Below are 17,803 nucleotides of genomic sequence, written 5' to 3' on the forward strand. Positions count from 1 at the left end.
AATAGACAGTCTCTTATACCAATGGATGCTACTTATGTGCAGGTGACTCCCCAAAATGAAGCAGGCATCTTAGGACCAAGAGGGCAGCCAGTCGGAGGACCAAGTCAGCACACTGAAGGTGGCAGAGAAAAAGGAGCAAGAAATGAAGACTCTAATGACATTGCTGAGTCACTGAATTAACAAAACCTGGAACTACCTCTCTCAGGATGTTTAGTTCCTTGAGATAGCTCATTTTCTTTATTCTGATGGGTTTTATTTTGTGTTCAAATGTAAGTTAGAAGAGAAATTCACAAAATAATTGCCAATGCTTAGCAATCTGTCGACAGCCTAGTGCTCAAAATCCTCTCCCTGCTGCAGAGTGACAACCACCAAAGGCACCCTGGTGGGTCCCCAGTTGCTTGGCACCAGGAAAAAGTGGATTGAGGTTGGATTCCACACATTCAGAGCCAGGGTTCCGTAATGCCTTTCCATCAATCATGACATCCAAGGGGCTCAGCAGGTAGACATGGAGAGGGTAGGAAGCTTCTTTTTTTAATTCCCTTATTATCTACTCCCATTTTGAGTAGACTTTTGACTATCTGCAGCAAAAACTATCTTCACTGATAAATCTATCTTCACATAATTAGCAGCAAATTAATGTGACCTCCCTTTGAGCAAAAGACTCAGAAAAAATGGTATAGAGATTCATAATTCTGCCCATATTCCTCCAAACCTTCAGATGATGGGTCTTAAGTGAATTTTTCCCAAAAAGGAAGACAACTGAGATGCCAGGAAAAGTATTAACCATGTGATCATTTGACACACTCTCTCCATCATGAGAGTCATAAAGCACCCCACGAATGCTGATGCGTCTCCTTGTCTCAGCAGTGAATTTGGGGCAGCATAACTTAAAGATATCAATTGGTATGTTTTGTTATTCCTCCTGTGTATATTTTTCCCTTTCTTATCTCAAGAACGTCAAAATTCCCTTTATCTTAGGGGCATGTCCAAAAGCAGAAAGCACTAGAAGAAATCTCTAACCCTCAAAATCCAACCCCCACTAAAGATTTTTCTTTCAAAAGCCTGAACTCATGGTGCTAGACACCAGCATTTCTGGACAGGGATACAGACAAATTTCGATTGCTCTGTTCCATTTAAACTGTTCTGTTTCCTTAGATCTTGTTTACCTAAAATTGTGCTTTCCCACTATTGGGGAGAGGCTAGAGGTTTTCCAGTACCTTAAAGTAGTGGAGGTTGCCACCCTATTCCCTAGCAGCAACTCTAGGGAAGTGATAGGACTTTTGATGGGAACTGTGAGAGGATGCTGGGAAAATAAATATTGGGGCCCTGAAGCCACAGTGAAAGACCCTGTGTCTATGTCCTTTGCATAGACACAGCAGGGTCACCTAATACTGCATGGACAAGGAGCTTCCCAGGGTGACCAGCGTGGACTAAGAATCAGAAGGCCTTTTCCTGAATGTTCTGTGCTAGGCAAGACCTGCAGCACTTTTGCATCAATGACACTAAGTGAGCAGAAACCCTAAACTTCACTGAGATAGCACTTCCAAAATTCAGAGGTAAAAAAAATGTAACCAAGTATGCATGCATGTGTGATTAAAATTCATTCATGCAACATTCAAAACAATTTTTCAAAATTAAACCTTTAATTCAGAATGCAAACTAGGTTTGTATTTTTAATTGGCTTGACATGTCATGAGCTCCCAAAGGACACCACACTATCAGTCCAAGTTCCCACTAGTTATTCAATATATTACAAGTCCTGCTACCTTAAAAAAGGAAAATTAACTGTAAGATAGACAGTTCCATAGCTGGTGAATACTACTGAACATTTTCAAAACATTCAAATAAAAGGCAATAACAGAATGCCTTTATTTTTTCTCTAAATAACGCCACACCCATTCATGAGACATGACTATATTTCCCTCAATGTGCTGGGAATTAATGAAAATTGAATATAAAGAAAAGAAGTGCCCTATATACAAGGCACTTTATAAAGTTGAGATTCCCAAATAATACAAAAGCATTTTCAAGTCACACATGGGATATGAAGTGAAAATGTTCTTGGAGGAAATCTTCTCTAATAATACTTATCTACTTCAGAGGGTGCTGGCAAGCTCTATTAACACTTTTAGATCTTCAAATAAAAGTCCTATAGAAATGCAAAGTATTATTATTTTAGTTCTGAAATAATTTCACACCTAGGGATGAGAAAACCCCAGGCCAAATTTTACTGCTTCTCTCCTGCCTGATAAACAAGAAATGCCACAAGCACTGGGGGAAGAGGGAGGATGGGAATCAAACAGAACAAAGACCAAAATTTCTCCTTTACGTGAGCTCTGTATTTCCGCTAGATGTCACTTTTGGGCATTCTCAGAAAAAAAGTGAGTCCCTTTAAGGTCAGGGTTAAGTACAGGGACAATCTCCTCATTGCCTTTATACCAGATAAAGTAACAACCAGCTGAGCTGAAAAAAATTACCTTGTCCACTTCTGTGGGGCACAGTTCCTCCCAAAGCACTTGCCAAACTTAAAAATGACTGGATAAATCATTACCTGAATCACCCACCAGTGCGAGCTCACCTAAGAGGTCAAAAAGCAACTGCTTTAATGGATACCACAATTTCTGCTCAGCTACTGAGAGCACTGTACAAGACTGTCATTTGTTGCTGCTGATGGAAGTGGTGGTGGTGATGATGGTGGATGTGATGATGTAGATGATCATGATGGTGATGATGGTGATTGAAGTTCTCAAAACCTACTGATCAATGGAATCACTTATGGAGCTTTTAAAAATACAGATTTTTGGTCCCCTCCCAAGAACTACTGATTCTGAATCTCTGAAGAAAGAACTCAAGTTTGGTTTTTACTGGTTTTTGTTTTGTTTTTTTAATGTAGCCTTTAGGATAACAACTTAAGTGATAGTGTTTGTAAATAATCTCATGATCAGGAATGCAGGCTTTGTAGGCAGACTAGCTGAAGTCTAACCCCAAACCTAACACTTATTAGCTGTGTGACTCTAGGCAAAATCCTTAGCCTTAAGCCTCAATTTCGACACCTATAAAATGGAAATTCTATTACTACCTACCTCATAAGGTAGAGCCTAAGCAATTTTTTTTAAAGCATACATTAATTCCAAGGAAGACAAAAGGTTATATGTTAAAGAAAATATTACCAACCGTAATAACATAATAATGTAAATATTATATATTGATTTAAACAAAAAATTGTAATATAATTATTTTAGGAGCCTGTGGGGACCAAAAGTGGTAGAAGTGGGAGTGTCAAAGAGCTACTGCTAAACTTCATGTACCTGGAAAAAAAGTATAAGCACGTTACTTAGAAACATAGAGATAAACACCAGAAGTATCAGAGTTGAAAGTTGCAATTTGGGGGAGGGGGTCAGAAGAGGGAGGAAGGTCGAAGAAGGGGTTGGTGTGCAGTTTTTCAGTATTTCCTTTTTAGTGCTGTTTTATTCAAACAATGTAGGTATGTTGCATTGATAAAAATAAAAATGAACTTCAAAAGATAATTCACAGTGTGCATAAGCATAAATATTGGATGTCTTTATAAACTAGGATTAACATAAAGTTTTTCAGTTTACCAAAACTTGCTTTTTTAAAAACTGATTTATATACTACCCCCAACTGTACCACCAAAATGTCCAGTTCATAGTAAGTAAACACTTACTATGCCCCTTGTACACTGTTAAGTCTTAGAAAGACATTTGTTGAATTGAATTGAGAATGGCAGAAATATAAAGATAGAAGTTGAAGCACAGTGTGTGCACAGAGCTTGGGAACATGGCCCCTTGGAACTGAAGTGTCCTGTGCAGCCACTTCGCACTGGGAACTCTGGTCTGAAGTGCCGGCTGCAAGGCCTCAGCACTTGGCACCCTAAGAACAAGTGAAACTAGACGAAGCACAAAGGAAAAGGAAAAAAAAAAGGTGGAGACCTTCAAGATGGCAGAGGAGTAAGACGTGGAGATTACCTTCCTCCCCACAAATACATCAGAAATATATCTACATGTGGAACAACTCCTACAGAACACCTACTGAACACTGGCAGAAGACCTCAGACTTCCCAAAAGATATATATATTTTTTTCCTTTATCTCTTATTGTTGAGTATGTGTATGCTTCTTTGTATGATTTTGTCTGTATAGCTTTGCTTTTACCATTTCTCCTACGGTTCTGTCTGTCCAGTTTTTTTTTAGTATACTTTTTAGAGCTTCCTATCATCATGATGCTCTGGCCAGGTGTTAGGTCTGTGCCTCTGAGGTGAGAGAGTCGAGTTCAGGACATTGGTCCACCAGAGACCTCCCAGCTCCACGCAATATCAAACAGCAAAAGCTCTCCCAGAGATCTCCATCTCAACGCTAAGACCAAGCTCCACTCAATGACCAGCAAGTTACAGTGCCGGACAAGCTATGCCAAGCAAGACAGGAAAACAACCCCACCTATTAGCAGAGAGGCTGCCTAAAATCATAATAAGGCCCCAGACACCCCAAAACACACCACCAGACGTGGACCTGCCCACCAGAAAGACAAGATCCAACCTCATCCACCAGAACACAGGCACTAGTCCCCTCCACCAGGAAGCCTACACAACCCACTGAACCAACCTTAGCCACTGGGGACAGACACCAAAAACAACGGGAACTACAAACCTGCAGCCTGCGAAAAGGAGACCCCAAACACAGTAAGTTAAGCAAAATGAGAAGACAGAGAAACACACAGCAGATGAAGGAGCAAGGTAAAAACCCAACAGACCAAACAAATGAAGAGGATATAGGCAGTCTACCTGAAAAACAATTCAGAGTAATGATAGTAAACATGATCCAAAATCTCGGAAATAGAATAGTGAAAATACAATACACAGTTAACAAGGACCTATAAGACCTAAAGAGCAAACAAAAAACGATGAACACCAAAATAAATGAAATTAAAACTTCTCTAGAAGGAATCAATAGCAGAAAAACTGAGGCAGAAGAACAGATAAGTGACCTGGAAGATAAAATAATGGAAATAACTCCCACAGAGCAGAATAAAGAAAAAAGAATGAAAAGAATTGAGGACAGTCTCAGAGACCTCTGGGAAAACATTAAACACACCAACATTTGAAATATAGGGGTCCCAGAAGAAAAAGAGAAAAAGAAGGGGACTGAGAAAATATCTGAAGAGATTATAGTTGAAAACTTCCCTAATATGGGAAAGGAAATAGTCAATCAAGTCCAGGAAGCACAGAGAGTCCCATACTGGATAAATCCAAGGAGGCACACGTCAAGACACATATTAATCCCAGTATCAAAAATTAAATACAATGAAAAAAATTAAAAGCAGCAAGGGAAAAACAACACATAACATACAAGGGAATCCCCAAAAGATTAACAGCTGATCTTTCAGCAGAAACTCTGCAAGCCAGAAGGGAGTGGCAGGACATATTTAAAGTGATGAAAGGGAAAAACCTCCAACAAAGATTACTCTATCCAGCAAGGATCTCATTCAGATTTGACGGAGAAATTAAAACCTTTACAGACAGGCAAAAGCTAAGAGAATTGAGCACCACCAAACCAGCTTTAAAACAAATGCTAAAGAAACTTCTCTAGGCAGGAAACACAAGAGAAGGAAAAGACCTACAATAACAAACTCAAAACAATTAAGAAAATGGGAATAGGAACATACATATCGATAATTACCTTAAATGTAAATGGATTAAAGGCTCCAACCAAAAGACACAGACTGGCTGAATGGATATAAAAACAAGATCCATATATATGCTGTCTACAAGAGACCCACTTCAGACCTAGGGACACAAACAGACTGAAAGTGAGGGGATGGAAAAAGATATTCCATGCAAATGGAAATCAAAAGAAAGCTGGAATAGCAATTCTCATTTCAGGCAAAATAAACTTTAAAACAAAGAGTATTACAAGAGACAAAGAAGGACACTATATAATGATCAAGGGATCAATCCAAGAAGAAAATACAACAATTGTAAATATTTATGCACCCAACATAGGAGCACCTCAATACATAAGGCAAATACTAACACCCATAAAAGGGGAAATCGATAGTAACACAATCATAGTAGGGGACTTTAACACCCCACTTTCACCAAAGAACAGATCATCCAAAACGAAAATTAATAAGGAAACAGAAGCTTTAAATGATACATTAAACAAGATGGACTTAAATGATATTTATAGGACATTCCATCCAAAAACAACAGAATACACATTCTTCTCTAGTGATCATGGAAAATTCTCCAGGATAGATCATATCTTGGGTCACAAGTCAAGCCTTGGTAAATTTAAGAAAATTGAAATCGTATCAAGTATCTTTTCTGACCACAAGGCTATGAGCCTAGATATCAATTACAGGAAAAAATCTGTAAAAAATACAGACAAATGTAGGCCAAACAATACACTACTTAATAACCAAGAGATCACTGAAGAAATCAAAGAGGAAATCAAAAAATACCTAGAAACACATGACAATGAAAACAAGATGACGCAAAACCTATGGGATGCAGCAAAACCAGTTCTAAGAGGGAAGTTTATAGCAATACAATCCTACCTTAAGAAACAAGAAACATCTCAAATAAACAACCTAACCTTACACCTAAAGCAATCAGAGAAAGAAGAACAAAAAAACCCCCAAGTTAGCAGAAGGAAAGAAATCATACAGATCAGATCAGAAATAAATGAAAAACAAATGAAGGAAACGATAACAAAGATCAATAAAATTAAAAGCTGGTTCTTTGAGAAGATAAACAAAATTGATAAACCATTAGCTAGACTCATCAAGAAAAAAAGGGAGAGGACACAAATCAATAGAATTAGAAATGAAAAAGGAGAAGTAACAACTGACACTGCAGAAATACAAACAATCATGAGAGACTACTATAAGCGACTATATGCCAATAAAAGGGACAACCTGGAAGAAATGGACAAATTCTTAGAAATGCACAACCTTCCGAGACTGAACCAGAAAGAAATAGAAAATATGAACAGACCCATCACAAGCACTGAAATTCAAACTGTGATTAAAAATCTTCCAACAAACAAAAGCCCAGGACCAGATGGCTTCACAGGCGAATTCTATCAAACATTTAGAGAAGAGCTAACACCTCTCCTTCTCAAACTCTTCCAAAATATTGCAGAGGGAGGAACACTCCCAAACTCATTCTACGAGGCCACCATCACCCTGATACCAAAACCAGACAAAGATGTCACAAAGAAAGAAAACTACAGGCCAATATCACTGATGAACATAGATGCAAAAATCCTCAACAAAATACTAGCAAACAGAATCCAACAGCACATTAAAAGGATCATACACCATGATCAAGTGGGGTTTATCCCAGGGATGCAGGAATTCTTCAACATACGCAAATCAATCAATGTGATACACCATATTAACAAATTGAAGGAGAAAAACCATATGATCATCTCAATAGATGCAGAGAAAGCTTTCGACAAAATTCAACACCCATTTATGATAAAAGCCCTGCAGAAAGTAGGCATAGAGGGAACTTTCCTCAACATAATAAAGGCCATATATGACAAACCCACAGCAAACATTGTCCTCAATGGTGAAAAACTGAAACCATTTCCACTAAGATCAGGAACAAGACAAGGTTGCCCACTCTCACCACTATTATTCAACATAGTTTTGGAAGTGTTAGCCACAGCAATCAGAGAAGACAAAGAAATAAAAGGAATCCAAATCGGAAAAGAAGAAGTAAAGCTGTCACTATTTGCAGATGACATGATACTATACATAGAGAATCCTAAAGATGCTACCAGAAAACTCCTAGAGCTAATCAATGAATTTGGTAAAGTAGCAGGATACAAAATTAATGTGCAGAAATCTCTTGCATTTCTATACACTAATGACAAAAAATCTGAAAGTGAAATTAAGAAAACACTCCCGTTTACCATTGCAACAAAAAGAATAAAATATCTAGGAATAAACCTACCTAAGGAGACAAAAGACCTGTATGCAGAAAATTATAAGACACTGATGAAAGAAATTAAAGATGATACAAATAGATGGAGAGATATACCATGTTCCTGGATTGGAAGAATCAACATTGTGAAAATGACTCTACTACCCAAAGCAATCTACAGATTCAATGCAATCCCTATCAAACTACCACTGGCATTTTTCACAGAACTAGAACAAAAAATTTCACAATTTGTATGGAAACACAAAAGACCCCGAATAGCCAAAGCAATCTTGAGAACGAAAAATGGAGCTGGGGGAATCAGGCTCCCTGACTTCAGACTATATTACAAAGCTTCAGTAATCAAGACAGTTTGGTACTGGCACAAAAACAGAAATACAGATCAATGGAACAGGATAGAAAGCCCAGAGATAAACCCACACACATATGGTCACCTTATCTTTGATAAAGGAGGCAAGCATATACAGTGGAGAAAAGACAGCCTCTTCAATAAGTGGTGCTGGGAAAATTGGACAGGTACATGTAAAAGTATGAAATTAGAACACTCCCTGACACCATGCACAAAAATAAACTCAAAATGGATTAAAGACCTAAGTGTAAGGGCAGACACTATCAAACTCTTAGAGGAAAACATAGGCAGAACACTCTATGACATACATCACAGCAAGATTCTTTTTGACCCAGCTCCCAGAGAAATGGAAATAAGAACACAAATAAACAAATGGGACCTAATGAAACTTAAAAGCTTTTACACAGCAAAGGAAACCATAAACAAGACCAAAAGATAACCATCAGAATGGGAGAAAATATTTGCAAATGAAGCAACTGACAAAGGATTAATCTCCAAGATTTACAAGCAGCTCATGCAGCTCAATAACAAAAAAACGAACAACCCAATCCAAAAATGGGCAGAAGACCTAAATAGACACTTCTCCAAAGAAGATATACAGATGGCCTACAGACACATGAAAGAATGCTCAACATCATTAATCATTAGAGAAATGCAAATCAAAACTACAATGAGATATCATCTCACACCGGTCAGAATGGCCATCATCAAAAAATCTAGAAACAATAAATGCTGGAGAGGGTGTGGAGGAAAGGGAACACTCTTGCACTGTTGGTGGGAATGTAAATTGATACAGCCACTATGGAGAACAGTATGGAGGTTCCTTAAAAAACTACAAATAGAACTACCATACGACCCAGCAATCCCACTACTGGGCATATACCCTGAGAAAACCATAATTCAAGAAGAGTCATGTACCACAATGTTCATTGCAGCTCTATTCACAATAGCCAGGACATGGAAGCAACCTAAGTGTCCATCGACAGATGAATGGATAAAGAAGATGTGGCACCTATATACAATGGAATATTACTCAGCCATAAAAAGAAACGAAATTGAGTTATTTGTAGTGAGGTGGATGGACCTAGAGTCTGTCATACACAGTGAAGTTAAGTCAGAAAGAGAAAAACAAATACTGTATGCTAACACATATATATGGAATCTGAAAAAAAAAAAGGTTCTGAACAACCCAGGGGCAGGACAGGAATAAAGACACAGACGTAGAGAATGGACTTGAGGACACAGGGAGGGGGAAGGGTAAGCTGGGCCGAAGTGAGAGAGTAACATTGAGATATATACACTACCAAATGTAAAATAGATAGCTAGTGGGAAGCAGCCGCGCAGCAGAGGGAGATGAGCTCACTGCTGGGTGACCAGCTAGAGGGGTGGGATAGGGAGGGCGGGAGGGAGATGCCAAGAGGGAGGAGATATGGGGATATATGTATATACGTATAGCTGATTTACTTTGTTATACAGCAGCAACTAACACACCATTGTAAAGCAATTATACTCCAATTAAGATGTTTTAAAAATCTGCATAAAAAAAGACAGCACCATCACCTGGGGTAATTGAGGGGAATTTGATGAAGGGTGTGGGCAAGGTTAAGGGAAACCAAGAGACAACAGTACCCTGGAGTTAGCAGAAATAAACTGCTAACTTAAAGGGGCAAAAGGAAGGAGCAGTTACCAAATAGTAGAAAAAAGCTGCAGCTGCAGAAGAGAGGCCCCCAACAACAACCCTGGTGGCCTTCCTTAGAGGAATACAGCCACTGTCAACCCGCAGTGCTGCAAGGAAGGTAGGGGATAATATTCCAACCTTGCATTCTCCGATTTTCACCCAGTGCCTTCCTTTGGCTACTCCAGTGGAAAGCCAGAGAGCAAGGGAGCCCAGGGAATGCTGACAATAAGTCAGCCTCCTGGGACACACAGCATTTCAGAGGAATGAGAGCTGGAGGCACAAACAGAGATTTCCAGCACAAGCACTATGCAGAGTTTTGTTTCTATTTTTGTTTTTTTAATTTACCTCCCTTTCCTATTCAGCGTCATAAAATAATCCTTCGATTTTTCAATCTGTTTAATAAATATAAATAGCATGATATTAACACTAATAATAATACATTGATATTACACAGCACTTTAATTTCCTAAGCACTTTCACATACATTATCTTTACGTCATCCTCAAAACAGCCCTACGCAGTAGATAAGGCAAGGGTTACCCTATTTTACAGGTGAGGAAAACTGAGACCTTAAGAAAAGTTGGGTTTCTTGCCCAGAGTCATAAAGCTAGCAAGCAACAGAGCCCAAACTAGAAGGCATGTTTCCTAATGCTTCAGCTAAGGTTGTTTCCACCATACAATGTTGTCGTGCTATTTATTCACAGTAGGAGTGAAAAATTGATGTCCCTGTGAAAAAACCAGCTTTGTTCTAGGCACTGCACAGAACAGAGAAGCAGTCAACAAACAAGACACAAGGGGAAATAGGGCAAATTTGCCCATTCCATTCTCGGGAAACCACAAGCAGTGCCACAGACCTAAGTAACTGAGTTTTCAATTCCATTTTACACACCATTGAAAAGAAGGTGTTCAGTAGGGCAAGAAAAGTGTTCAAAAGAGCAATAAAAATTCAGGCAAAAGTATAAAAATATTTAAATAGTTTTGTTTTGGGATGCTGGGATAAGTAGAAGGAAATCACAGTCCCTTCACAATACCCATGCCACAAAGAGACCAGGGCTCCAGAAATTGGAAGGATGACCTCTTTGCTTCTCTTCTCAATTCCAACTCTACCCCCACATATACACATATCCTTTGAGAGCTTCGAGAAGCAGCCAGAAGTGACTTCTTTTTACCAAACACAAGAGTAGTGGAGAGTCCAACAAAATAGCTCACTTTTGAAATAATAATTGAGAACTCTTCACCTTATGTCATCTGCTGCAAAACGTTCAGCTACTTATAATATGATGGAAGAAAGTAGTGAATGGTATTTTTACTGTAAACCTCCAAATACACCCCACTTATTCCAAATTTAGCTCCCTAACGTGTAAACTACTCTATTAGGGTTCTGTGATTGCAAGCAACAGAAACCAATTGACTAATTTAAGAAGGATTATGGGAAGGAAACTGGAGGCTCGGTAAATCCATGGAAGACTGGAAAATAAGGGCTGAACACCATCAGTGACCAAGACAGATGTGGAAGCTGGGAAATGGGAACTGCTACAGTGGTCTCATGGCAGGTACTGTCAGGGCAGAATGCTGACTGGGAGAAAGGAGAATCCTTTAGCTCAAGATTCAAATTCCAAAGAAGAAGCACCCATTAACCAAGCTTGTGGTCATGCACCTATCCTTAGGCTGACTGTAGGGCCCTGAGTAGGGTCCCCGGGTACAGTTCCACTACTGTAATTACTTCAAAAGAAAATAAAGTGCAGTTAAAAAGGGAAAACATACATGACAGGAAAAAAAGGTGAGGGGGAAGAAGTTCCTCTAAACTTAATAAGGTTTTCTTCAAAAATTCCTCAATCTAACTAGTAGCAATAGATCACTCAAGACTATACTAATTAGTAGTTGCCCACACACAGCCAAAGATAGTATTTACCTTGACACCAACAAAACTTCAACCTGACAACTTTTTACTTACAAAGGCCTCACTTCTCATATTACCTGAAAGTTATCTTTTCATTTGATTCTTAAAGCCAAAGCAGAATTTGCCCTTCTTTAGTAACAACATGCTCATTTTTGAAACATTATCCTTACACTTCCAAAAAGAACAGACTCCTCAAAATAGCTAATGAATAAATCCATAAGGATGCTAACGCTGATGATGATGATGATGATGACAGTAATATTAACAAGGGCAGCAACAGCTAATATCTACTGAGTAGTTATCATGGACCAGGACCTGTTCTAAGCCCTCAACACATAATAATTCATTTAAGCTCCACAACCTTAGGAGCAAAATAGTTTTATTTCCATTTCACAAAGTAGGAAACTGAAACACAGAGGGGGTGAATAACTTGTTCATGGTCCAATAGCTGATAAAAGTCAAACCAGAACTAAATCTATGTCTGACTCCAGATTACCAGAATAACAAAGGGTTTTCAATGAGAGTAGAGGAAATAGACTGTACCAGTGTGAAAATACTTTCCAAGAAGAATGAGAGCACCATAACTGTACCTAAAGATCTCAAGGTTCTGAAGACTGCTACATCATCACTAACTCCAACAGTTTATGAGAATTTATTTCTAAAAGCTATCAAGTACTGCTTTATTCCAAGATGTGGCTCAATGGTCCAGAGATGTGTAAGTTATATGGCTGAATATAAGAATTATCTACTTCTTAAGATATTTTTTTCTTCACTAGTGGCCAACCATTACAGAAAAATTCCAAGCCAACGAGCTTTCATGCACCAGAGTTTAATCATCCCAAAGCAAATCCCCAAAACAATATTTTTATAGCTCATGTTCTGATTATTCAAAAGGGGTTTTCTCCAATTTCCCTGTAAAATTCCTTTTCACCCTCAAAATAAATATTAAAAATTCAGCTCCAGAAGTAGATTTGTCATAAAGTTAGGAATAACTTAAAATATAAAGTAAATCAAAATGGCTTTTCCAACTTTAACTAAAGTGGTTACGGTCATCATTCCTGTAATAAAAATGACAGAAAAAAAAAAACCTAAAATTGTCAAAAACATAATTGATGATGAAAACAAATGTAAAATTATGGCATATTTCACCCTGGCCACCAAAGACTCTTGATGAAACTGCAGCCCTATAATTCCCCAGAATGAATTCTTTAAATTAAAATACTTCATGCAGAACAGAAATTAAACAATGAATCCAAGAACAATGCTGTACAGAGGTATGCTTATAAATATACCTAGGAAAGAGGAAACAATTACATTTTTCCATGTAAAAAGCAGCTCGATTGTAATGTTTCACAGGAGGCTGAGTAGGTACTTTCCCCATTGCTTCAAACTTGGAAGTTCATTTCCTTAACTCACTTAGTGTCCAAAGTGACTGGGTGGAATGAAATTAGCTACACCAAACTGGCTAACTTTCTCCTTTCTACAAAACTAGCTCTTCCACACAATGGCACAACTGACTTTAATGATAAATTTCATCCAACGCAATTGAAATGCCACTTTGAATTTTATCTTAAATGCTTTATTTGGCCAGCTGGTTTTATTTAACTATTGACCAGAAGTGGTGCGAGTGCATTCTTTTCCCATCTAACATTAATCTTAGTAAATTTAGCTCCATTGGAATGTCTGAACTGCTGAGAAGAAAGCAAAAGTCAGCAAGCATACAATTGCATTTGGCTACCCTCAGCACATCATTTTATTTCCTCCTGCTCTCTGCTAACTATTGCTCAGCACTTTTGCCTATGAGGGAGGACAAGCAGGTGGTTAAGGAAGTTGTCCTGTCAGCTATATCTTTAATCCGAGTGTTTAAATCTCTGAATAAAAGAAAAATCAATGTTGTAAAGGCAATGTTTGTCAAGGCCATGTAATAAATACACTTACCTTTACAGACTGTTCTCAATGGATTTCCCTTCTTTGCTGAGCTTCAAAGCTACAAAGAGATAAAAACGAAAGCACTGAGTTATCTGCGAGTAAAACAGCAAACGTTTTCTCTCCACGTCTCTAAGTAGAATTTCCATATGCCATGGTATGTGATGCTAGCCAAATAAACCACTGATAAAACTTTGTGCCTCATACCTCCTGTACAAGAGGTCAATGAAAGACAAAGTCATAAACTGAAAACGGCACACACATCTACCCAGAATCGACTCACACAAACCTGCCCAGATCTATAATCAAATCTTTTGGGGTGTGAACTCCTCAACAGAACGGAGGAGTGTAGAGATGAAATAGCTTATAAAGTGCAGAGATGAAAATCAAATTAAACATTATGCAGCACACTAGATTTGACCAAGCATTTTATTTTCTTACATCTTTTAGCGCCATCTTTCTTACACACTCTATTTGCATTTCCCTGGGAGTTTTACTTGGGGGAGCCTATTCCATTCATATGGAGTGCATGGCCCTCCCAATCCAGACCTCACCACTTGCCCCTATGAGTAAATGTGTGCAAGCTTACACATACAATCCTCCTTCCTCTAGGTAGAGTGTAGCCTTCTCTCGGTAGTGAGAAACTCATAAAACAGAGGAAGCCAAACTTGGCATTTCAAATCAAATCTAGGCATGTTAAATTAAGCTCCCTGCAACCAAAACATACAATGTGCTGACCACACACAAGTCAATATGATAGGAGATGTGGTAAACTATAGTTGCCAAGCAACAGTAATAACTTAAGGTTTCAAGGGGCTGATTCTATAGTAGTCCAACATTACTCATATGTTGACTCCATAGTCAAAAATAAATGGAATATGCCTATTTCTCTCATTCATGGCTAGGTCCTAACATCTCTTAAGGTATAGTAGTTGGGAATGGTCAACTACTTCATGGTTTTCCCATGTTTCTTTTTTTTTTTTTTCCCCCTTTAATGTCCTAAGTAACTGCTTTAGCCCCTACTGGGTTATTTCCCTTCACATCCCCCTATCCCACTATAGAACCCATTACCGCTGATGCACGACCACCAAAGAACAAGGGCCAGACTTGTGGGCTATGATGTAAATCTTGGAATATTAATGCAGGAGATAAGGCCCCTCCATAGGACACCATCAAAATTTCTCCTTCCCCCTGTGTTATGTGGATTGCAATAGAGTTGGGGGAAATATAACTTGGGGAAGACTAGATAAAATAGTATAATACTACATTTTATAAAGTCTGAGAGATTTATGGTCTGACAACATAGAGATTGAGCTGTATCCGTTTCTATTTCAAACACAAAGAAATGCTAAACAAAACATAGCTCAAAAGAAAGGGAGGGGACCAATATGAAAAAATAATGAATGCAAATTTTCTAGAATGAAAGACATGAATCCTCTTGAAAAAGCATACCAAGACCTCAACACGATAAATAAAAGCAAATCTACAGGTAGATACAACAGAAGGAAACCGCAGAACACCAGAGATAGAAAGAAAGCCTTAAATTCAACCAGAGAGAAAAAATAGACTCCTTGCAAAACAACTTGTCATAAGCAAAAATAAAAGCAAGACAGCAGTGGAATGACATGTGCTAAGTTCCAAGTGAAAAAAAGTTCAAGGAAAAATCTATAGCCATGCTAAACCAATTATCATTCAAGAATGAGAGAAATAAGGACATTTTTCAGAAAAAAAAAAATATTATTTCCTGCTCACAGTAGTTTACTTTTGCTGAAAGGAATACTAAAAGATATACTTGAATAATAAGGAATTGATCCCAGAAGGAAAGAGGAACAAAAAGCAATAGTGAACAAATAAATTAACAAGTATGACAGTAAATCTAGTAAATTCAAAAATAAATAATGGGTATTGGATAATAATTACTAAACCCTGCTTGTCGAAAACCTACAATAGCAATAACGACCAATTTTTAGGGTTTGCAAATAAGATGAAATGAGTGGTTGGCCACAATCATATGGAATAAAGGAGGGGGGAATGAATTGTTTAGGAGGAAAAGATACTGACTAAGTTGTTAAAAATATGCATTACAGCTACTGATGAACTTGTTAAAGGTAACTAGCATTTCTTTCTCTATGTACATAACCAAAGACATCCTTTCATGTATGCTCAAAGGGACATGTACAAGAATGTTTCTAGCATCAATGCTAGAATGGCAAGAAATACTGAAAACAGAAACAGGTATTAACAGTACAATGAATAAACACATTTTTATAGATTCTTACAATGGAATATTACACAGCTTTGAGAAATCAATGAATCAGTTACACACATCAACATGTATGCCTTTCAAAAATATGATGTAAAACAAAAGCAAGTCACAAAAGACTATATATATTATTCTGCATATAAGATGTTCAAAAAGGCAAAAATAAATACTATCTCGTTTTGAAATATTACATGTAAGTGGCAAAAACTATGAAGAAAAGCAAAGGAATGAATGATTTATACAGAATTCAGGCTATATTTACCTTGAGAGTGAGGAAGGAGACTGTAATGGGGAAACGGTCTAAGAGGATTCTGGAATATGGTAATGCACTATTTCTTGGCTTGGGGACAGGTATCTGGATGTTCAGTTTATTATTTTCTTTAAACTGTAGATATACACTTTCAAAATTATTTTGTATGTATATTCTATTTCACGATTTAAAAACACGTAAGAGTAATCACCAGAAGAACTGAAGTATCCAAACCAGTGAAGGGAACAATCTAGAGAATAGAAAACTCAACCAATTCTCTTTCTGTAGAAGACTGGAATGGGATGAAGAAAAAAACAAAGGAAAACAGTGAATAGAAAACACAAATGAAAATAATTAAAAGAAGTTCAAATATGTCAGTAATCAGAGTAAGTGGGTTAAATGCATGTTAAAATAAAATTTTTTCAAAATGGATTTTTTTAAACCTTGCTATGTGATGTTTATAAGAAACACATCTAAAACAGAAAGATTTTGAAAGGACAAGTACAGAAAACTATATACCAAGCAAATAGGAACCAAAAGAAAGTTGGTGGAAGTAAGTTAATATTAGGCAAAATACAAGTTAGGAATAATAAAATAGGCATTTGCATTCGCTACGTATTGCTACAAAGCCAACTACCTAAGAATTAATGACTTCATAATAATAATTTATTATCTCTTATGGTTTCTATGGAACAAGAATCCTGACAGGGTGCAGTAAGCCGACTTTTTTCTATGCTACAGTGCCTGAGGCCTCAGCTGGGAGCCTTGAAAGTTGGGGCCTGGAATCACCTGAAGGTTCATCCCCTCAAATGCCCGCCAGTTGCTGAGGGTTAGCTGAGACTTTAGCTGGGGCTATCAGCTGAAACACCTCCTTGTGGCCTCTACATGGGGTGTGCCTCTCGTCACAACATGGTGGCTGGGGTGAAGCTGTTACCTTCAGGGCAGTGTCCGTATACTCCAGCTGATGAGGCCTCCATGGTCTGGGACCCATGAAGACTGCAACCGCTGCCATTAGGTCACAGAGGTGGGGACGGGGGAGAGGTCCACTGCTACTTCAAGGCCTGGGCCCCGCCAGTGGGCGGCCGAGGCAAGGGCTCTGGAGCTCAGCAGACACAGCCCTAGGCCTGTCCCTGGGCCCCCCAGGTCACCTGCCGGCCCTGAGGCCGGGTTCCGGAGGGGCCTGGGGAGAAGGCCGCGACCCGCCTCTCACCGCACTCTCTGCCCAGAGGACAACCGCCAGGCTGCCTGGGCAGGACCGCTAACGGCTCTCGCGCTAACGGCTCTCGCGCTAACGGCTCTCGCGCTAACGGCTCTCGCGCTAACGGCTCTCGCGCTAACGGCTCTCGCGCTAACGGCTCTGCCCCTTTTACAATGTAAACGTCATTGAGGAACTGAACGAAGAACTGTTCTGTGGACTGAGACAGAATTCAGTTTGGAGTCGGTTAAGAAATAAGTGGAAATCATTAAAATGA

At 38.6% G+C, this 17,803-nt stretch overlaps 1 protein-coding gene across 10 annotated transcripts in view; it reads right to left on the minus strand.

Moving 5' to 3' along the window:
• FHIT (fragile histidine triad diadenosine triphosphatase) overlaps positions 1–17,803 on the minus strand; it is a 1,509,753-nt gene that overhangs the window by 1,460,530 nt on the left and 31,420 nt on the right. For all 10 annotated transcript variants that reach the window (XM_036870236.1, XM_036870232.1, XM_036870237.1 and 7 more), the window contains exon 2: positions 13,831–13,879. The gene's annotated coding sequence lies outside the window, so the exon portion shown is untranslated. The remainder of the gene's footprint in view (positions 1–13,830; positions 13,880–17,803) is intronic.

Source organism: Balaenoptera musculus, chromosome 11, assembly GCF_009873245.2.
Source record: "Balaenoptera musculus isolate JJ_BM4_2016_0621 chromosome 11, mBalMus1.pri.v3, whole genome shotgun sequence".
Classification (NCBI taxonomy): domain Eukaryota; kingdom Metazoa; phylum Chordata; class Mammalia; order Artiodactyla; family Balaenopteridae; genus Balaenoptera; species Balaenoptera musculus.